Raw genomic sequence first — 22,577 nt, 5'->3', positions numbered from 1 at the left:
TTTGTATGAAGTCTATTATGGTAGGTCATGTTGAGTTTTCTCCCCCCTTTATTGAGGTTTGTCATATCCAAGGGCCTTCCCTGAATATTAGTGATATTATTATATATTGAATTTGCATACTGTCTTCCTGAGTTTTAACAGCTTAGGGTGATGAACATCATAATCAAAAATTACAAAATAAAAAATATCAATTTATTCTCATTAAAATTTGCAATTTTCCCTATCTTTAAACAATATAAAAGTAAAGTTATATAAGGACAACTCACTTACTACCTGATTGGCCCTACATGGCATAGGCCTCTAATAGGAAGCAGTCATCATGGTGGGCCAATGGCAGGTCTGCCCTACCCCAGGGGCCTCACCCTCCTCCCACCTGGAAGAAGAGCCCGCCATCTCTGCTGGCCCAACTCAGAAAGGTAAGCCAGCCAGAGAATGGGGTGTCTGGGCCACCAGCCAGTCCCAGGGAGCTCAGTGCAGCCGCTAAGCCTGCCTGCCCACCTGAGGTCCTGAGGGTGAGGGCAGGAGGCTGGGAAATGGCTACCCACCAACAGAATGGGGTCAACAGAAGCCTACAGAGGCTAATGCATGGTTCACTCAACATTTGGGGGCTAGGTGGAATGCCCCAGAAACGCCACCTGCTGGCCCACCAGGGCCAGATGTTGCTGCAGAGGCCTTGGCAAAGCCTGTCCAGGTTGGGCTGGGGGGCAGGAAGGCCCTGGAACCCCTCACCAGCACAATGGAATCCACTGCAGCTGCAGAGGCCTCAGATGCCATTCTGAGTCCAGGGAGCCAGTAAGGCACCAGCAGGCCCAACGAGGCCCACTGTAACTTGAAGAGGCCTCAGTACAGCCCGGCCCAGTTCAGGGGAGCAGGAAAGACCACCCAAAGGACGTATAGGGCCCTGGGTGGCTTTGGGGTGTTCCTCCACAAGCCCTACACATGGGGAGGAGAGTTTTTCTTCCTTCCTCTCTCTCTCACTCCCTCCCCATCTCTTCCTTCCTTCCTTTTCGTTTCTCCCTTCCTTCCTTTCTTCCTTGTTTGTTTGTTTGTTTCCAGCTGTCTTCTGCAGAGGGACTGGTGTCTGGAGATCAGCTGTTATTTCTGAAGGTCTCAAGGCCCCAACTGGAGGTTGGCAGCTGAGCTGAATTGGGAGATTAGACCTGGCCCTTGAGATTAGAGTCTATTATTCTTTAACCACTTCACTATGCTGGATCTCAAGGTCAAGTAGGGAGAAGAGGGCCAGCACCCAGGAAGAGCACATTGCAAGCCTGTGTCCTAGCACCTGGTGAATTCCTGGGTCTAATAGGCTTTACATAAAAAGTGCATGGTCCTTCCAATCAGGGGTAGTCAACCTGTGGTCCTCCAGATGTCCATGGACTACAATTCCCATGAGCCCCTGCCAGCAAATGCTGGCAGGGGCTCATGGGAATTGTAGTCCATGGACATCTGGAGGACCACAGGTTGACTACCCCTGCTTCCAATGACATGCACTTCTGATTGGCTCTTACGGGGAGCATTCCCCCAATAGGATGAGAGCCAAATAGGGGAGGACCAATTGCAGGCTCTTCCTGCCACAGTTCTCCTCCTCCTTCCGGCACTTCCCAGGAGGGTGAAAAGCCAGCAGGAGGTAAGCTATGGGGCTCTCGGTGGCCATCCATGAGTCTGCTGCCCCCCCTACCACAGCCCCACTGTGCTCTGCACCCTCCAGGTTACCAGGAAGCACATGCCGTTCCCTGTCCTCTTGGATGCTACAAAGGCAAGGGAAGGGAAGCTGCTTGAGCACACTCCACCATGCCCTGCTTTGTCACGCCATGTGACCTTTCCACCATCCTGGCAAAGAAGAAGAAGAAGAAGAAGAAGAGGAAAAAGGAAGGGAGGAAGAAAGAAAGAAAGAAAGAAAGAAAGAAAGAAAGAAAGAAAGAAAGAAAGAAAGAAAGAAAGAAAGAAAGAAAGAAAGAAAGAAAGAAAGAAAGAAAGAAAGAAAGAAAGAGTTGGCTCTTATACGCCGCTTTTCTCTACCCGAAGGAAGCTCAAAGCGGCTTCCATTCGCCTTCCCTTTTTTCTTCCCACAACAGACACCCTGTGAGGGAGGGAGGCTGAGAGAGCCCTGAGATCACTGAAGAAGAAGAACTCAGCCTTTCTGCTGCTGCTTCAGACCAACGGGGGTGCCCACCTGAATCTTTTAAACTCCGTTGACCTTAGTGGCCTTAGAGGACGTGAAGTCTGTCCAGGCTAGCAGTGTGAGGGTGTAAATCTGCTTAAACTGTATTTTATTATTTATTCCTACCCTGTCCTCCCCTTTTCCCTTCTCCCACCATAACTGCAGCCCTGTGAGGTACATTAGGACGAGAGCACGTGACTGGCCCACAGTCCCCCAGCATGCACACTTCCACAGCAGAATGAGGACCTGAAATCTCCCAGAAATTAGTGTGACAGTCTAGCTTGGCTGGCAGCCCCAGCGACCGCCCCCTCCGGCAGGAACCTTCCCTCTTCCCTTTGTGTCACGGAAAGGGAAAGTTCACCCATGAGTATTAAATGGGCAGTTCGCCTCCCGGGCCTCTGCACGGGCCCTGCCAACCTTGCTGCTGTCCTCCTCGTCCCTCTCGGGTCACGCCAGGCCTTCCTTGGTGACCTCAGAGGAACTCTAAGCAGAGTTGCCCCCTTGGAGGTCTCTTGAAGGCAGATCCCAGTGAGGCCCCTTGCCTTCTGGGGACTACCAGTGGTGGGGGTGGGGGTGGGGGGGGGCTTTGGCTGAGTGCTGTCCTGGACAGGGGGCTCTAGCAGGAATCCCGTCCAGTGGAGAAATACACAGGCGGCTGAATGGAAGCTACCTTGTTAATCACGCAAACAAAACCACAATTACAGGGTTGAAAAGAACATTTTGTAATTGAGATAATTAGCTGGAACTGTTAGCATTTAATTAATAGAATGTACTGCAATTTCTTTTTGTTTTGTTTTGACTTCTCAGTAATCACCTGGGTCGTGCTTGTAGTAGGTGGAAGAGACTCCACCCCCGCGGCCTGCCGGCATCTCAGAAATGTTTTCTGTTTGTCTCGGCTTTTCAGTAAGAACCCCAAACACAGTTAATCTGATCAAGGGGGATCAATAGCCCAAGTGAGGGAGGCTTTGAAGCCAGTAAAAGCAGAGGGCTAATCCTCCCAAGCAAAGCAGCCCTTTAAAGCAGAGCCTTCAGCACCAAACGCCATTGTGAAGCTGGATTAGCAGTTTTTAAAAATTATTTAAACTGTACAAGCAGGTGTAGTGACGGGAAGTGACTCACTCATTACATTTTTGTGACTTAACAACCAAGCAGATTTTAAAAAGTCTTTTAAAAAGCCCCAGCCCTGCTTTTGTTTTCCAACCAACAGGAGAACCGGTGGCTTTTGCTGCTGTTTCAGCCAGTGCAGCCTTCGCATCACCCCCAGCTTCATCCAGGGCAGGATCCAGCCAAAATGAGGCATTTTTCAATCCCACTGATTTCAACTGCAGAGTTAAGCACCTCCTTTAGTCTCTCTGTGAAAGTCAATGAGACCTCAGCAAGCCCTTGAAATGGTTCAGAATGAAGGCTAAAATACGCTGAACAACAAACTGCGAATGGAAAATGCCCTTCTGACAAAACCCTTTCAGTTCAAATACAATAGTGTCCTGATGCCAGCCTGCCTAAGGGACTGTGGGCACACAAATGCAGCCCAACAAGCTGTATGTGTGTGCCCACAATCATGTAGGCAGGCTGGCATCAGGACACTGTTGAATTTCAGTCCTAAGGCCATCAATAAGCCCTGGACCTGTTTGTATTACTATATTGTTTACTGTTATACTGTGTTGTTATTTGGTTACAATATTAGTTATCAGTTATACATGTTCTACAGACTGTTTTATGTATTGTTTTCTGTTATAATGTAAACCGCCCTGAGCCTCCGGGGAGGGCGGTATAGAAGTATGATAAATAAATAAATAAAATAAATAAGAACCATCCTGCAAAATCCAAACATGAACACAGGAACCTGCCTTGCCCTTTTCACAGTCAGGGTAGCCCCTCAGACGGGCAGTGGCTCTCCAAGGTCTCAGTCTTTCCCATCACCTACTGCCAGATCTTACACCTGAACCTGGCAGGTGCTCTACTGGTGAGCCACAGTGCCTCCCATGCTCACATATCAAAAAAGAGGAGGAGCAGCAACTGGTTTCCCGATGAGCTGGTCTCCCACTGGCATTAGATGAGCTGGTCACTGACTGGCATAGCCAGATGCTGGCAGACACTGATGAGATTGCTCCCCGGCGTCCTGCGCACCACCGCCTCCAGTGAGCTTCCTGGTATACCAAGGAGAGACGCATGAAGAAACGGGAGCTGAGGCACCTAGAGCAAGTGTGGAGGAAGCCTCATGGCAAAGCATTGAAATATCCTATAGCAACCTTTTTATCACCGGGGACCACTCAACGTCTTTTACTGATTTGTTTTAGTGGCCGATTTGCTCGCGGCCCGGAGGGGCCGGTAGGGGAAGCCGCGGCCACCTGCATGGCGGCGGCGCAAACGCCTCCGGGCTGCCCTCTTCCCCCACTACGCTGCAGCGGTCCGCGGCAAGCAGAACCTTAAGGACCGCAGAGGTAGACCACGAGCTTCTTGCTCACCACTTCCCTGACACTGGAATTCAGGGGACAGACCTGTAATGGCTGATCTCCTTTCTCCAGTCACACATATAGGATTGCTGTGGGGGACAGGCTCGTCACTGCCAATTCTTGTGTTGGATTATTCATAGAATCATAGAACCATAGAGTAGGAAGGGGCCATACAGGCCATCTAGTCCAACCCCCTGCTCAACGCAGGATTAGCCCTAAGCATCCTAAAGCATCCAAGAAAAGTGCGCATCCAACCTTTGCTTGAAGACCGCCAGTGAGGGGGAGCTCACCACCTCCTTAGGCAGCCTATTCCACTGCTGAACGACTCTGACTGTGAAATTTTTTTCCTGATATCAAGCCTATATCGTTGTACTTGAAGTTTAAACCCATTACTGCGTGTCCTCTCCTCTGCAGCCAACAGAAACAGCATCCTAATAAAGATAAGTGTAAAGTTCTGCATCTGGGTCAGAAAAATGAAAAGCATGCCTACTGGATGGGGGATACGCTTCTAGGTAACACCGTGTGTGAATGAGACCTTGGGGTACTTGTGGATTGTAAACTAAACATGAGCAGGCAGTGTGATGCAGCGGTAAAAAAGGCAAATGCCATTTTGGGCTGTATCAACAGGGGCATCACATCAAAACCGCAAGATGCCATAGTCCCATTGTATACGGCACCGGTCAGACCACACCTGGAGTACTGTGTGCAGTTCTGGAGGCCTCACTTCAAGAAGGACGTAGATAAAATTGAAAGGGTACAGAGGAGAGCGACGAAGATGATCTGGGGCCAAGGGACCAAGCCCTATGAAGATAGGTTGAGGGACTTGGGAATGTTCAGCCTGGAGAAAAGGAGGTTGAGAGGGGACATGATAGCCCTCTTTAAGTATTTGAAAGGTTGTCACTTGGAGGAGGGCAGGATGCTGTTTCCGTTGGCTGCAGAGGAGAGGATTCTGTGTTTCTGTGTATGGCTAGGCCCTGGGTGAACAAGTAACTGGCTCAAGATCACCTGGTCAGCTTCATGGACAAGGGGGGATTTCACTGGGGTCTCCCAGGCTCCACATTCTAAGCCCTGCTCCAGACCGGATTAACATCAACTAGGTGATGCCCTATATTGTCAGGATTTTTAAAAAATCTGTATAACAGAGCAAGAAAGGACTCTGGTATTGAACCCAGGTGAACAGCAGACAAACCTTTTTCTATTCCATTCATAACAGCTTTGCTGACAAAAACTGAAAGAAGAATGAGAAAATATTGACGAAATAATAAATGAGAACGAAGACACATTTTACTGGTTAGGGGCAATCCATTGCAGCTGAAAACCCATCTACGGAGTCCTTTTCATGCCTGGTCTTGGCCGGGTGATTTTGCAAAGAATAAGCATATTGATCACAACACTTGGGCTGCATAGACAAGCACTCAATATACACAGATTACTAAATAGTTGTTGGACACAGGGAATTCTATTGATTCCTGAAGTGTGCTAATGACTGGTTTATTTGTTTTTAGCGAAGAAAGAGCTGAGAAGCAGAAAAGAACATCTTGCAACATCTGGCGATGTAATGTAAATCAAATACCTTTCAATAATGAGTACCAATCCCAGCCAGCTGCTATGACTTAACTGGATAAATAGTTGGGAGCCATTTGGGCCAAGAACTCTAGAATGGAAAAGGTCTCAGAATCACAGAACGAGAGCAGAACTAGCCCCTACCCCATATGTGAGTCTGGGGTCAAAGACATCACCACAGTGTCTGGTTCCTCCCTTCTCCCCTTCCAGGGTAATAATGAAAGCCTGACGTCATTGTTTTGTGTCTTTCCTCATCCCTCTGCACAACAGCCAGTGATGCTATGGCAGAATGCTACTACATGAGGACAGGAGGGGAAAGGAGACACAGTGTGTGTGTGTGCGTGTGCGCACGTATGCAGTTTTTGCATGCAATTTTGGATTAATGTTTAACTCAGTCCTGGAAAGTCAGATTGCCAATCAGAATTTAGTGGATCAGAGAACTTGGCCTCCTAAATTGAAGGAAGAGTTTTCCAGCTCTGGATGTTTCATTGGTACCAAGTAGTACCAACAAAATCAGAATCCCAATGAAAATCCCAAGGAATTTAAATCAGTGGGGCACATTTGAACATTTTCAGCTTAGCATTCATTTCTTAATTTCGGTACATTTATGTTTATTTGTTATCCCTCGAACATGAATCTGCAGTCACTCTGGATTCTAACAGTTTTTATTGGTTGCATAGCACCGTTTGCAAGTGTTTTTAAAATTAATTAATCTGGTCCCTTCAAAAGGGGGGGAGGGGATGTAAATGAAGACTGATGCCTTTGGAGGCAAGGAGGGGCTTGCCCTTGTGTAAAACTGGCAAGAGAAGCTAATGAGGCTCTGAAATGGCAACTAGAAAGGATCCTTTTGACCGTTCTGCAGGGCTGTGAAAGCCATTCACAGGGAACAGAATCAGGCGTTCCCAGCCATTCCCTCTTCCTTCTGCATCGTTCCTTTTCATCCCAGGCTGGGAGGAGCCATCTCAGGGAGAGAGCTTAACCAGAGCGGTCATGGCAACGTCGCCCGAGGCTCATTGGCAGGGATGCCCATATGTCCTCATTAGAAGAAATCAAAGTGCCTCAGAGAAAATTGAAGGATAAATATGACCTCCCCTCATCTTGCCTTAATTTATCTGGATACGAGGCCATTCAGTATCACAAGAAACCCACACAGAGTTCCTTCATGCAGTTTGTAAAACTAAGAGCCGACATGGCAGGGCAGTCCCGGCTATGCCCGCGTAATTGGCAAGCGCAGGAAGCCAGGCAGACCTCAGGAGCCCGTTCACACATGCGTGCGGAATGCTCCATCCCACCACCCGTGGGGCAGCCAAGTAGGCAAGCTGGTGCCCTCAAGACCTGCTGCCTGTGAGGCTGAGACTGCTCACTTGGGGGGCCAAAGCCGACGTATTGAAGGCATTAAATGAACTATGACTGTACACGAATGAAGCCACCCTTGAGAACAGGCAGCCATATATCATGGACTCAGCCAGTGCTCCAGAGACCTGCTGGAGATCTGTCTTGCAATGACAACACAACCCAACACAACCCAACGTCATCACAACCCAACAACTGAGATCAAAACAAAGCTATGAATACACAGCTACTCCAAAGAAGCCAAAGCCCACAGGACACCACAAAACACACACACAGAACTTAGAAAATTGAGAAAAACTTAGAAGTATAAAAAAAGCAAGGGTTGGGAGCAGGAATGTGGCAGGGGGACAGCATCACAGGCGTTTACTCTAGAAACTCAGAAGTGACCTAGGGTAGCTCTGGGGATCATTGGGACTGGTGACTCCTAGAGCTGTGTTGTGTTCCTTCTGGGTAATGGTGCCACATGCAACACGGCTGTTAAACAAAAGTTCTCCCACTGGGAAGAGCAACAGCCAAAAAAGGAGCTGGGGAGCCCCCCCCCCCACTCGGGGCTTGGCAGACATAGCCACTACTGATGTATGTACAACAATTCTCAGACCTGAAGGACATCCGGCAATAGCTAAAGGAGCTTAGGGAAAGGGGTCTTAAAAGAAAAGTGGCACCTACAAGGAAGGAAAGAAGCAAGGAAGCAGCCAGGGGAGCCTTGTGGGGAGAAGGCCCTCCAGCAGTCCAGGGCTGTCAGGGAACAAGTCCCATTTCTGCCCTGTACCTGCCTCGTCTTTGCAGGAATTCAGGCTTGGCCCACACCCTTCTCTCTCTCTCATACACACACACCCTTACAATTTGGACATCTATTAAATGACATAAAGTAAACACAGTGGTAATGCCTCAGCAACCCCCCCCCCCTCAACTTTTGTATATAATTCTCCTTTATTGTCCCCACTGAAATATGTCCACTGAAATTTGTTAACTGACCCAGATAGTATAAGGCAGGGGTCGCATTTGCTGGCAGGGGCTCATGGGAATTGTAGTCCATGGACATCTGGAGGACCACAGGTTGACTACCCCTGGTATAAGGGACTGTTGTTGTATGTGTTGGGGGGAGATGGGGTTGAGGTTGCTGGGAGGGACTAAAGGGGGGAATGAGGTGGAGAGAGGGCAGAGAGGGCAGCGATGGGCTGACGATTCCTATTATTGGGCCGACACAGAAAATATAGTGGTGGGAGAAGTTGGCTTAAACAAAGGGATGGGAGAGATGGAAATGCTTGCACCCTTTCCAATCTTCATCCCAAGGCACGAGGGTGGCAGGTCTACGAATAATAGCTTGTCTCTGACATTGGAGTCGTGCTGGGTCCACAAAGAATTGCAATGCTCTTCTGCAGAGCTTCTTGGCAAAGCAAAATATGAGCTGGTAAGTGTGACTGGAACCTGGGTGCGTGATGTGGACTGCCACCCCCAAAAAACTAGCTCCATCCATTTACTCGGCCCTCCACCGGTCCCGGACAAAACGTTGGGGAAGGGGGGCTGGGAGTCTTTCTAAGTTAGGGTACTCCCTGCCCCCACAGTCCCAAGTATTGAATTATGGGCCTGGTGTGGGACACAGAGGAGAGTCTGGCGACCTGGCCTGTTGTACCAACCACCTAACACACCAGCAAGTACCCTGCTGAACGTCTTGGAGCTGGTGGACAGGGGCCCCCTGCAGTGCCCAGGACAATGGTCTGGGGGCCTTCAAGGTCCACACAGAGAAAACGGGCACTTTGTGGCTCCAGACTTGGTCTCCACCATGGCAATGCTGGGACTGTCCCAATTTGTTACTGGTCCCACACATCTGTTAGATACCTATCAACTTTCTCAATGAACACACTTAGCAGCAAAAGCAGTTTATGCATAGTGACATGGAACTCACAACTATTCTTGCTGAAACGAAATGGATCGGCAATACAACCTAACCCCCAAAGACCCATTCCTAGACACCCCCAATTAGGAAAAGGTAGGCCTCCCCTGTTCCCAGGGAAAAGCACACAAGACAGCCCTGCTCCCAGGGGCACATTACATCACCCCTGCAAGACTGACCCAAGGCCAGCTGCACCAGCAATATCCAAGCTCTCCTCCGCCCTTCCCTCTCCAAGAATGTAAATTGGCAGTTAGCCTGCCTTACACAAAGAGATACACAGCAGAAGCAAGCAACAGATACAGCAATCAGGTAGACTGTCCCAGACCATGGGCAGCTAACAATTGCAAATGCCAGTACTGAGATTAATATGCCATTGATAGCTGGCAACTGACCAAACAAAAAGAACATGGCAGGAGGCTAACAAGACAGATCCTGACAACAGCAAGCGGGCTACACCCTGGACTTATAGTTAAAAATAATTAGACTTGTAGAACTGCCCCTCTTGGCCCCACTGTCTCAGGGTGGTGTACATCATCTTTAAACCCCCCCCCCCGCTCCAGAGGAGCGGGAGGAATAAAAGAGTAAGGGCAAGTGGGGAGGAGTTAGGGCGGCGAGGCTCTTTCCGCGGCCGGGAGAAGGCCGCGAGTCTCCATTCCCCTTCCCTTTCTCCCCTTTCAAAGCCCATTTTTATAAATGTGCTTTGAAACTAGTGTTAAAATAAAACGAAAGCATCTAAAACACCGTAAAATAACAACAGAATTGTCCCTACATCCTACTAGCAGCCTCTCCCACATACCAGGCTCTGTCTTGTAGGCCCTGCAGATCTTTGAGATGGAGATACATGTTGATCTGGTACAATCTACAAGAATGCCATGGTCAGAGGTAAGTACCCCACTCCTTCCCCATATAGGTGGAGAGCAGGTTTATGCTTGTCCAGGGAGACTCAGGGATCCAACAGGTTTCCAGAATTCTCTTCGGGATCCAATGCCCCAGGTGACTCGGTGGATGCACAAGTGGAAGATTGGCCTAGCCCTCTTTCTGAAGCCATTGATAAGATTGCTCCCTGGTGCCCTCTCCACACCCATCCCAACCTGGTCCAATTGTACCCTTTTGGAGCTGCATGAAAAAAAACAGGAACAAAGACGGCTAGAGTGAGTTTGGTGGAAAACACATGAAAAAATTTCAAGACACTTAAGAATGCTTATGAGAGGGCAGTGAAGGCCACACAGAGGGAATATTTTGTGGCCTATATTGCCTCTGCTAGCTCAGTCGTTTTAAACAATGCAATCTTTGATGTCTGTAGTCACAGGACCATCCAAAATTACAAAATTGGATCTTAGCTGTGAGCCTTTCATGAGCTTTTTTTGCAGAGGAACTCTTGTCACTCCATCATAACGTATCTGCTGATTTTGACACAGTTAGGAAACTGGAAGCCCCTTGGCAATCTCAAGATCTTTTTTTAGACCACTTCAGTCTACTCCCCCGAGCCAACTGGACAGGACCCATGTCCCTCATGGCTGGGGAAGACTAGAGGTGAGGGGATTCAGGCCCCTCCCCAGGAGATTATTAACCTGTCCCCTGGCCCCAAAGCAATTAAAGTGGCCACAGGCAGGGCTGGAATCTTTTGGCCCTCAGTTTGGCCCATTATGCACGGCCGCCAAAACGGCGATTTCAGGTCACATGGAAAACGCGGAGGGGGAAGACGCGATGCACACCGGTTATGCACGGGGCGGGGTGTGACGGCAGCAAAATCTAGAGTAACCGATTATGCACATGGCAATCCGGGCGCCGCTTCTGGTTGCGCCCCGGTCACCCGGAAGCTGCGCTTTCTTCCACGTTTTGCGAACGCGGCTTTTTCGGCGGCATGTACTGAAGCTGCGGCCGGTTGCAGCCGGCACCGTGCGTTATCGATGATTTTAGTCGCCGCCATTCCACCCCGAATGTGCGCTAAAACCCCCGTGCATAATGGGTCTTGGGGAGGCAGAAACAATCCCGGGGGGGCCCTGGAACTTCGAGATGGAGCCCCGCGTGGGTCCAGCTGGCATCAGGCTTCCTGTTCTAAATGTATTTGCCGATCAAGGAAGTTCTCATTTGCCCAGGTAATTCTAAGGATCCCAGTAAAAGCCTCGCCCAGGATTTACAAGCCGCGCCTTCCTAAGGGCTTGATCTCCCCCTCCATGTTCTTCCTTTCTCACTTATCCAAGTTAAGATGCATTTTGCGAGGGAAAAGGCGGTAACAGACGACGGTCTTTCTGTAAAATATAGCGAGGTTATTCAGTACAAATGGAGCAAACCTCATTTTTTCATTTCAGATCAAAGTAGAAATCTTTTGAAGTTTAGCTATTTGATAAAAAGGGGGCTTTATAACAAGCCGATATAGAAGTTAATAGGACATAGAGATATTTTATTAAACTGCAAACCATTATTAATATTGCAGCTCTAACTTGAAAGAAATATGTGAAATGACACCGGAAATTAATTAGATTATTTCATCATTCTTTTACATTATAAACTTTGATACAGTTGCATAGATATATAGGTACATTGATAAAAAGACACAAAGACAAACAGAATTTTAATGAGTGGGGCGCTTTTATCTACTATCACTTTGTGACTTAATTTTTTCTGTTTATACTGCCTATTGATTCCAGTTGAAGCCTGCTGTTTTAATGTTGTTATTGATATTCTCTCTGGGTTTTCTTCTAATTCTGGCATTGATATTACCTTGATCGGATTTAGTTTATTTGAATTGCCTGTAGGTTTCAGTCTCGGGAGTTCTCCCTTGCTTATAGACATACAAAGATAAAGCCTTTCTTTTTATCTCAAAATCCTTGAGAGACTCTGAAAGATGCAGCCATTTTTGAGAACATAAAAAACCCCAACAACAATCAAAAGGAACAGACTTCTCACCCAGGCTATTCAAGACAGCGTTTTTATATACCCTGCCTATTCCTTGTCACATGCACACAGAGTGAGATGCTCTTAATCTAGTCAGGACACTGCGGAATCGTGTGCGGGGAAATCAATTCCTCTGGGGGAAACGGCTGCTTTGGAGGGGGGAGTCTCTGGCATGACATCCTGCTCCATTCCCAAATCTCCAGGAATTTTGGAATCCAGAGTTGGTCACCTGAGTTCAAGTAGAGGCTGGACAGCTATCTGTTGGGAATGTTGTGATTCTGGATTTCCTGCTCTGAACAAGGGGACTGGACAGTTTGTAAGGCAGGATCCTTGTAAGTCGAACACAGCTTGTATAATAGCCATGCTAAGTAATCCCCCGGGAACTCCACAAGTCTTCAGTCGTTGCTATATGCCTAAAACTGCAAATGATCTGACAGGTCACTAGAGGTGGCGGGTGGCTGGCAACACTTGTGGAAAACTGACTTAGATCAGCGAAGGAGCCATATCGATTCAGGGCATCAGTTTCTAATCTACCAGCCTTTTTAGCCCCAGTCTGAAGCCTCCCTCCATCCTACAGACCCTTTGGTCAGGGGAAGACTTTGGCTGGACGAAGAACACTAGAAATAAAGCCTGCTGTGAAGGGAAATACAGTGGGCGCTAGTGCGTGGGGAGGAAGAATGTGGCGAAGGAAGGTAGAAGAGGGGAGGAGGAGTGGGAGGGAGGAAGGAGGGGAAGAGGATTTTGCAGGGATGGATAGAAGGGAGAAGAACAGGAAGGGATCAAGGAAGTATGAGAGGAAGCAAGTGAGAGGGAGAGACAGAGAGACAGGAAGGAGATGGAGAAAGAGAGGAAGGAAAGAAGGAAGGAAAGAAGGCAGGGAGGGAGGTAGAATGGGATGGGAGAGGGGTGTATGTGAAGGGGCGGGTTGGCAGGGGGGAAGTGGGAGGGAGATGGCAGTGTGTGTGTGTGTGTGTGTGTGTGTGTGCGCACGCGTTTGTGTGGGTAAAAGGTGTGTGTGTGTGTGCGTGTGTGTGGGTCGGGAAGGGAGAGTTAAGGGAGAGGTGAGGTGGGTTGGGCAGGGGGAAGAGCAGTGTGTGTGTGTGTTGGGTGGACTTCTGCCAGACCCCGGGGAATCCAGGACCTGGCAGAAGCCTAAGAAGGTTGGTGGCTTGTTCCAGGGCCAGGCACACCCTCGCGGCCGCGAGGAAGAGCCTGGGCCCGGCAGAAGCCTGGAAAACTGCGGCGTTGGGCGGGCCCGGCAGAAGCCGGGAAAGGGCGGCGGAGGGTGGGCAAGGCCTGATCAGGCCTCGCCCTCCCTCCTCCGCCCTTTGCTGGCTTCTGCCTGATTGGGCCCCCCGAGTTTTTATCCCGGACAGGGCCCACCCTAACTCCTCCCCACTTGCCCTTGCTCTTTTATTCCTCCCGCTCCTCCTGAGCGGGGGGGGGGGGGGTTAAAGATAAGAAGAGGCCTGCTGAATCATACCGGTGAGGGTCCATCTCCTTCAGCATTTTGTCACACTATGGCCAACCAGATAACCTGGAGGACCAACCACAGGGAGTCCAGGCCAAGGACTTCCTCTGATGGAGCCTCAGAATCTGGAGGTTCCCTTTAGTCACCATCACCAGTTACCACTGATAGACTTCTCCTCCACAAATCTGGCTAACCTCATTTAAAGCCATCTCTGCCTGTGACTACATCCTCTGGCAATGAATTCCGTATTTTAATTACTCACTGGATAAAAATGTAATTCTGTTTGTCCATCCTGAATTTCTTGCCTGTGAATATCTTTGGATGCCCTCCAGTTCTAGTGCATAAACTGGGAGAGTCTGAACCAATATATTAATTAAGTGAAGGCAGCATGTAGCCAGGGCATGGCAGTCACTGTCCATGCCATGGGCCCCACTTCCTGGGGGGGTGATATTGAGCTGTCAGTTCAGCCTGCTTGGAAGGTGGTGGTCTGCAGCAATGCCTCAGCGGGACCGCTCTCTGTGCCTGCAGGGTTCTGCACAGCGGCCATCCCTTCTCTTCTGGTTGCCCCTTGTTTGGCTGCTCCCGGAAGGCCTCACACTGGTAGAAAGGCGTTCTACAGGGTGCTTCCTAGCCAGAGCAGCTCTCTCAGCCTGTTGCATGCTCAGCAGTCAGTGGGGTGGAGGGCAAGGCAAAGCTCACCCCCAATTGGCAAAGGAGGCCAGGGCCCGGTCTCCCAAGCTGCAAAGCCTGCTTGGGCATACCCCACATCCCCACCCCACCCCACTCTGCATCCCCAGGCCCCATCCACCTGCCGGCCCCTGCACCAAATAGGCTAGGTGTGCTACTGCATGTAGCTTCAAAAGACTGCCATATCATCAATGGAGAAATTATTGGGGGACAGAAAATAATGCTGTACGAACAAGGGAAATACAATCCATGAGACCCCAATTTGCCCAACTCTTCTGGGCAGAGTCTGCACTTACTTTGTCTATTCCATTGTCAATCCTGTTGAATTCAGATCGCTTTGAACTCGGGTCTTCCTCTCCCCCCCCCTCCCCATTGAAACAGGAAAGTCTTCTGCACGTGGTTAGGGAGGCTCAGAAGAGGGGGGGAGGCAAATGTAGATTCTCTGTTTTCTTGAAGGGGGGAGAGGATCCAAGAAGTCAGAGGAGGGAGGAAAAAATCCTTTCTTTTCTTGATGGGGGGGGGGGATCGAAGAAGGCAGAAAAAAAAATCCAAGACCAACAGAAGTTGTGAGAAATTAGGGGCTTCTTCTTTAAGGCAGCCTCTTGTGGCGCAGAGTGGTAAGGCAGCGACATGCTGCCTGAAGCTGTCTGCCCATGAGGTTGGGAGTTCGATCCCAGCAGCCAGCTCAAGGTTGACTCAGCCTTCCATCCTTCCGTGGTCGGTAAAATGAGTACCCAGCTTGCTTGCTGGGGGGTAAACGGTAATGACTGGGGAAGGCACTGGCAAACCACCCCGTATTGAGTCTGCCATGAAAACGCTAGAGGGCGTCACCCCAAGGGTCAGACATGACCCGGTGCTTGCACAGGGGATACCTTTACCTTTTATCTTTAAGGCAGGCTTGTCACATGACCACCTGTAGCCAATCACGGAGGAGAGGACAGATTCAAAACAATGCGATCCACTCCCAACAGCCAGGTTCAGAGGGGGTCAGCACCATGCCAGGTATCCGAGGGGCTGCTATGAGGACAAGGAACTGGGAAGAACTGGTGGAAGAGAAGGAGGGAGATTTCTTCAAATTCTGCCTTCTTACTGTATCACCCATCTTCATGCATGGCTTATTTTGTTCCACTGGAGGAAACTTGTAACACTTGGAAAAAGTGATACATTAAAATAGATTCAGGTGGGTTGCTGTGTTGGTCTGAAGCAATAGAACAAAATTGGGTCCAGTTACACCTTTAAGACCTCCAAAATTTACTTTTGGGTAGAAGATTTCATGTACATGCACACCTAGAAAGCTTTTACCCAGAATTAGACTTGTTTGGTCTTCAGGGTTCCACTGGACTCAAACTTTGTTCTACACATTAGTGTGACTCCTGCTAATGTAAGGCCCAGTGAAGTGAAGAAGAAGAAGAAGAAGAAGAAGAAGAAGAAGAAGAGTTGGTTCTTATATGCCACTTTTCTCTCCCCAAAGGAGAAAGTGGCTTACAATCACCTTCCCCTTCTTCTCCCCACAACATACACCCTGTGAAGTGGGTGAGGCTGAGAGAGCCCTGAGATTACTGAAGAAGAAGAAGAGATGGTTCTTGTATGCCACTTTTCTCTCCCCAAAGGAGTCTCAAATCAGCTTACAGTCACCTTCCCTTTCCTCTCCCCACAACTGACACCCTGTGAGGGAGGGGAGGCTGAGAGAGCCCTGAGATCACTGTTACTTCATCTTGGCTTGACTGAATCCAAGAATTAGTCCCCAGAATACACTGGGACTTTTTTGGGCCATGCTGATGTATGAATAAAAGTTTGCAACATTTTTGAACATGGAATCTCACCTTAACCATAAGGCCACAAATCCGTGTTTTGATTAATATACAAATACATTACTGCCTTACTGTATATTTTATATATCGTGATGATGATAATATGTATTGTGTGTGTATTTTCAGTTGTGAAACGGAGGGAAACAATGCATTTTCCTCCTGTGTGTATTAAGCAATGCTTCATTTTGCCTGTTTGCTGAGTGTCAGATCTGACGGCCAAATAAGCCCCTTGTTCCCTGGAGAATTTGTTCAAGAACTGCTCATCCACGTGGAAAGATTACTCCAGTATCAGTGAGACTTATCTGCTCTGTAAGTGCCAGTTGAGTTGTAAAGCTTCTCGGGGGCATTTTATCAGGAGCTCCGACTCAGCATCCACAGGCGGCTGGAAGTCAGGCAAGAAGAACACCGTAACCGCGGGCCAGATGGCCTGTCAGAGGATCCAATGCAACACAGTGACACGTACATATAGTTATTAATTGATATTAATTTCCCCTATGCAATCATTCATAAACCAACACTACAGATTTTCAGATGTAATAACAAAGTCATCAGCCAAAAGAAAAAGGCAAGAGCCGTGTCTACGTAATACTGTATTTACCAGAACGGAAGGTGACCTTGAAAGTGAGATGATCCCCTCCCTCCTGAATGTTATACACATTTTAAAAAAATCTGTACATACTTATAGGCAACTGTAAGATGGCCCCCTCTTTTTCTTAATGGAACATATAGGGGGAAAATCCCTATTCTAACTTTTGGGCAAGTACAATGACATAGGGTATACTCCATCCCAGGTTAAGCATTTTGGGGCCACGCTGACTTCAGTGAAAGGTGAAAGGAAAGAGGTTCAGCTAGGCTGGACCCAGGGCCACTAGAAGGGCTTGGGCAGGTGTGTGTGGGCTGGAGGAACTGTCCTTGGGGGCAGTGTTACGCCAGGATCTTGATAAAACCAGGTGAGTCACGATGCGAGCAGATAGCCATGTTGGTCTGAAGCAGAACAAATCCAGGGTCCAGTCAGGCACCTTGAAGACCTACCAAGTTTTAGTCAAGGGATGAGCTTTGTATGACTTTGTATCTAAGGAAGTGTGTGTGCCCATGAAAGCTTATAAGTAAAAGGTTTGGAAAGGGTGTGGGGGGGTGGGGTCAGATCCAAAGGGAAGCTTTGTCCAAGGGCCTCTATGGCTACGCTGGGTGACCCAACCAAGGGTGTGTCCGCAAGGCCTATTGCCTGCATTGGCAAGTACCAAATGCCAGAACACCGTCACTCTTCGCTCCAAGCTGCCAGGCCAGATCCTACAGGGCAATAAAACTCACCACAGCCAAAACAAGGGTTCTTGGCCCATGGGTCAGACGGAATGACCTGGTAGACACCAGTCTGGGACCCAGGAGGATCCCCACAGCAATGAGTCCCCCGGAGAACAAGGGTGCTTTGGAGGATGGACTCTGCGGCATCCGGTGCAGGTGCGGCTCCTCCTCTCGTCCTGGTGTTTTACTCTTCAGCACAATCTAGAGGGGAGGGAGGAAGGGGGGAGGAACATGGCAGAAGCTGTCTAACAAGATCATTATTGCCTCTAAAACATGAAAGCACACATCGCTCCCGTTCTTGTTACTCTTTGTCAGGTACTTAATACTTCTGCTGCCTCTGAGGCATGAGTGGAAAGAGGAGATGGAAAGTCACACTTTTCTTATTCACTTTGTCGTTTGTGTGTGTGCGTTTATGTGTGTGCACACATGACGAGGAGGAGAGTTTGCCTTCGGAGGTGATTCCAGCCAGACCTGCAGGCTCCAGCCAGACATCAGCTTTCCTGGGGAACCGATATTCTTTCTCAAAAGCTTCCTATTTCTGGTGATGGGGCCTAGGGACCTTTTTAGACCAGATTCCATTTCACAGATGATAATGAATGCCTTGCTGGAAGATTACATGTTGACCTACTCCAACATGAATGCTCATTTCTTGATTAATGTGCCATCATTGACACAGGTAACCGAGTCATTATAGGTAGGGTCACCAGCCTCAAATGGCAACTTGCCAATGCATGACACAACTCCCAGCACAAAACCAGAAGTAAGTGACACCATTGTGTTGGAGAAATTCTGAGGTAAATCCTCGAGTATCCCCCCCAATGCCATGATGTCACTTCTGGTTTTGTGCTGGACAGTATGCCAGGCTATGGTGCAACACTGACACATCTTCCCCCACCCCCCAAATTCTCTCAGCGGGCTTCCAATGGCAGCCAATGACCCCAGCTACATGGCCTCGTAGCCGCAGGGCTTTCCCCAGCAATGACATCATCCAGCTACCTGACCACAATGATTCCCCCTCCCCCTGCCTGCTGGCTGTCAGAATGCCCACTGGTCATGGGCTGGAGGAAAGGAAAAGGATGATATGATAATATCTGTCGTAAGGGCCTATTCTGCACACGTAGGATAATGCACTTTCAGTGCACTTTAGAAGTAGATTTTCCTGTTCCGCATATTGAAAGCACATTATCCTATGTGTGTGGAATGGATCGCATTTGGGATATGTGTCCATGATAATAATATAGTTCCCTTGTGGAAATTTGGCAAAGCAATCTCTGGGTGACCTTGGCCAGTCACTCTCCCTCTGCCTGCCAAACCTCATCGGGCTATTGGGAAGATAAAACAGAGGTAAGGTGAATGATGTTGCAGTGTCCTCTCTTCTCCTCTTGGGAAGAACAGTAGGATTTATCTAACTAAAAACACAAGAGAAAGTCCCCTTTAGTCCAGTAAGCTTCCATTCTAAAGCAAACCAGGGACAACTGCAGGGCCCCTACGCCCTCCCTCCCTCCCTCCCTTCCGGAAATCCACTCATGCATTATTCCCCTGGACCTGTTTGCATTGTTACAGTTACATTTGTTACAGTTATTAATGTTACTATTACTATTGTTGTAGTTTTCTATATGTTATGGAAAAACGAAGTTCCTTGTATTGTTCTACATTCTATGTAAACCACCCTGAGCCTCAGGGGAGGGTGGTATATAAATATAATTAATAAAATAAATAAATCAATTCATTCCATATATATATTGCCCCTCACTATGATATCTCAGGACAGTGTCCACAGAGCCAATAAAATAGAACATACATTGAATTATTTTTAACAGCCATAATTTGGGAGCATTGTCGAGCAGTTAGGCAACTGCAGCAATTTAGCAGGAGAAGACCATGAGTTTGGAGGCAGTGGGGAGGGGGGGTGCAGTTGCCTGAGAGGGATGGGTCCAGGCTGGAGGGAGGCAGAAGAGCTCCATTCTGCAGACCCTATGGAACTGTAAGTTCTGTTAGGGCCCTGAGGGAGCTCATTCCACCACATTGGGGCCATAGTCAAAAAGGCCCGGGCTCTTGTTGAGGCCAGGTGGACTTCTTTGGGGCCAGGGATCACCAGTCTGTTAGAATAGATAGAGTGTATAGCTCTTTGGCAGGTATGGACAAGCAGACGGTCCTTGAGGTATGCAGGACCTGGACTGTGTACAGCCTTGAAGGTGAGTACCAACAACTTAAACCTGATCTGGTACTCAATTGGTAACCAGTGCAGCTGCTGAAGGATTGTGTGCATTTGGGATCAATTATAATTTCTGGAGCAAGGATAAGGGAAGGCCTGCATAGAGCTTTACATGACCCAGGAGCAAAACCCTCCAATGTGCCCTACTGTACCATCTCCCCTGGAGTTATAGCACTCATGGGGGGGGGGGCAGGGGGAAGAACTGGTGTGAGGGTGGTTGGGGTGTATCGGAGTTGAATTGTTTTTATTGTGATAGATAAGTTGTATTGTATTAGAAGAAGAAAAAGAATTGGTTCTTAGATGCCGCTTTTCTCTACCCGAAGGATTCTCAAAGCGGCTTACAGTCTCCTTCCCTTTCCTCTCCCCACAACAGACATCCTGTGAGGGAGGTGAGGCTGAGAGAGCCCTGAGAGAGCCCTGATATCACTGCTTGGTCAGAACAGTATTATCGGTGCTGTGGCAAGCCCAAGGTCAACCAGCCAGCTGTATGCGGAGGGGGAGGGGGGGAATCAAAGCCATCTTGCCAAATTAGAAGTCAGCACACTTAACCACTACTCCAAGCTGTCTAGTTACTGGCCATCACAATACTTTATCTAGAAAGTATACAAAATCTAGTATACAATATCTAGAAAGTATACAAAAACATAAGATAAATTAAAACTTAAATCACAAAGTTATATTCTAAAATCACAATTAACTAATAGAGTTAGTAGTGTTAAAGGTAAAGGTATCCCCTGTGCAAGCACCGAGTCATGTCTGACCCTTGGGGTGACGGCCTCTAGCATTTTCATGGCAGACTCAATATGGGGTGGTTTGCCAGTGCCTTCCCCAGTCATTACCGTTTTACCCCCCAGTAAGCAAGCTGGGTACTCATTTTACCGACCTCGGAAGGATGGAAGGCTGAGTCAAACTTGAGCCGGCTGCTGGGATTGAACTCCCAGCCTCATGGGCAAAGCTTTCAGACGGCTGCCTTACCACTCTGCGCCACAAGAGGCTCCTTTAGTAGTGTTAGGACAACATAATTTGTTTACATAGACCTAATCTTCTTGGCAGCAAGAGCAAGTAAGCAAGAGCAAGTGTGATGCAGCGGTAAAAAAGGCGAATGCCATTTTGGGCTGTATCAACAGGGGCATCACATCAAAATCACAAGATGCCATAGTCCCATTGTATACGGCACTGGTCAGACCACACCTGGAGTAATGTGTGCAGTTCTGGAGGCCTCACTTCAAGAAGGACGTAGATAAAATTGAAAGGGTACAGAGTAGAGCGACGAGGATCATCTGGGGCCAAGGGACCAAGCCCTATGAAGATAGGTTGAGGGACTTGGGAATGTTCAGCCTGGAGAAAAGGAGGTTGAGAGGGGACATGATAGCCCTCTTTAAGTATTTGAAAGGTTGTCACTTGGAGGAGGGCAGGATGCTGTTTCTGCTGGCTGCAGAGGAGAGGACACGCAGAAATGGGTTTAAACTTCAAGTACAACGATATAGGCTAGATATCAGGAAAAAGTTTTTCACCGTCAGAGTAGTTCAGCAGTGGAATAGGCTGCCTAAGGAGGTGGTGAGCTCCCCCTCGCTGGCAGTCTTCAAGCAAAGGTTAGATACACACTTTTCTTGGATGCTTTAGGATGCTTAGGGCTGATCCTGTGTTGAGCAGGGGGTTGGACTAGATGGCCTGTATGGTCCCTTCCAACACTATGATTCTATGATTCTATGATTCAAGTAGGGAAATATGCAGACTGGTATCTGATAACAGGATTAAATATTCAGATTTTGCTATGTCCCAAGTAGTGGGCAGAAGTTTCATAATATATTTAGTTCTGGGGTCATCATACAGAGGACAGACCAGAATATAATGATTAAGGTTCTCAATTGCCTCCATTCCACAAACACAGAGATAAGCAGACATAGGGATATGGAGGAATTGACCACTGCAGATTGTAGTCTGCATGGCATGAAATCTCAAACAAGTAAACACCATTCTTAGCGCTAAGGATGTTATGGTCAGTAGGTATAGGGACCTATGATGGTTGTAAAGGTTGTTTTATCACTATGCCTAGCAAGAAATCCCATTGCAACCAGGAATACAATGGGCGCTAGTACCCAGGGGACACTGGCAGGCGCAGCGCTCTCTCTGTCTCTCTCTCTCCATCGCAGCAGGAGCCATAGCAGGTAATCAGGACTGTTTGTAGCACAGAATGAGGGCTTGTTTGGGCGGCGCTCTCTCTCTCTCTTGCAGCAGGAGCCGTAGCTAGCTGTCCCACTTGATAGAGGTTCATGTTCTCAGTTAATTTTCCTGTAACTTCAAACACCATACAATATTGTTCTATACTTGAGACATAGAAATTGTTGGTTCATTCTTGCTATTTGTTTCTTTTAATGAAAACCAGTAATATAAAGTGACCAGATTTCTGGGGCCACCGCTGCCGCCTTCCAAGGCAAGTGAGAAGCAGAGGTGCTTTGCCATTGGCTCCCCCTGCAGAGTCTTCCTTGGTGGTCTCCCTTCCACGTTCTGGCCCCAACAAGGGGCTTCCAAGGCAAGTGAGAAGCAGAGGTGCTTTGCCATTGGCTCCCCCTGCAGAGTCTTCCTTGGTGGTCTCCCTTCCACGTTCTGGCCCCAACAAGGGGCTTCCAAGGCAAGTGAGAAGCAGAGGTGCTTTGCCATTGGCTCCCCCTGCAGAGTCTTCCTTGGTGGTCTCCTATCAAAATACCAACCCTGAGACCTGATGAGATTTGGCTGTACTATGTCACATTCCCTCTCATATAAAAAGTA

This window comes from Paroedura picta, chromosome 14 (genome assembly GCF_049243985.1).
Source record: "Paroedura picta isolate Pp20150507F chromosome 14, Ppicta_v3.0, whole genome shotgun sequence".
In the NCBI taxonomy this organism is placed as follows: Eukaryota; Metazoa; Chordata; class Lepidosauria; order Squamata; family Gekkonidae; genus Paroedura; species Paroedura picta.
Note: the sequence above shows the minus strand (reverse complement) of the source record.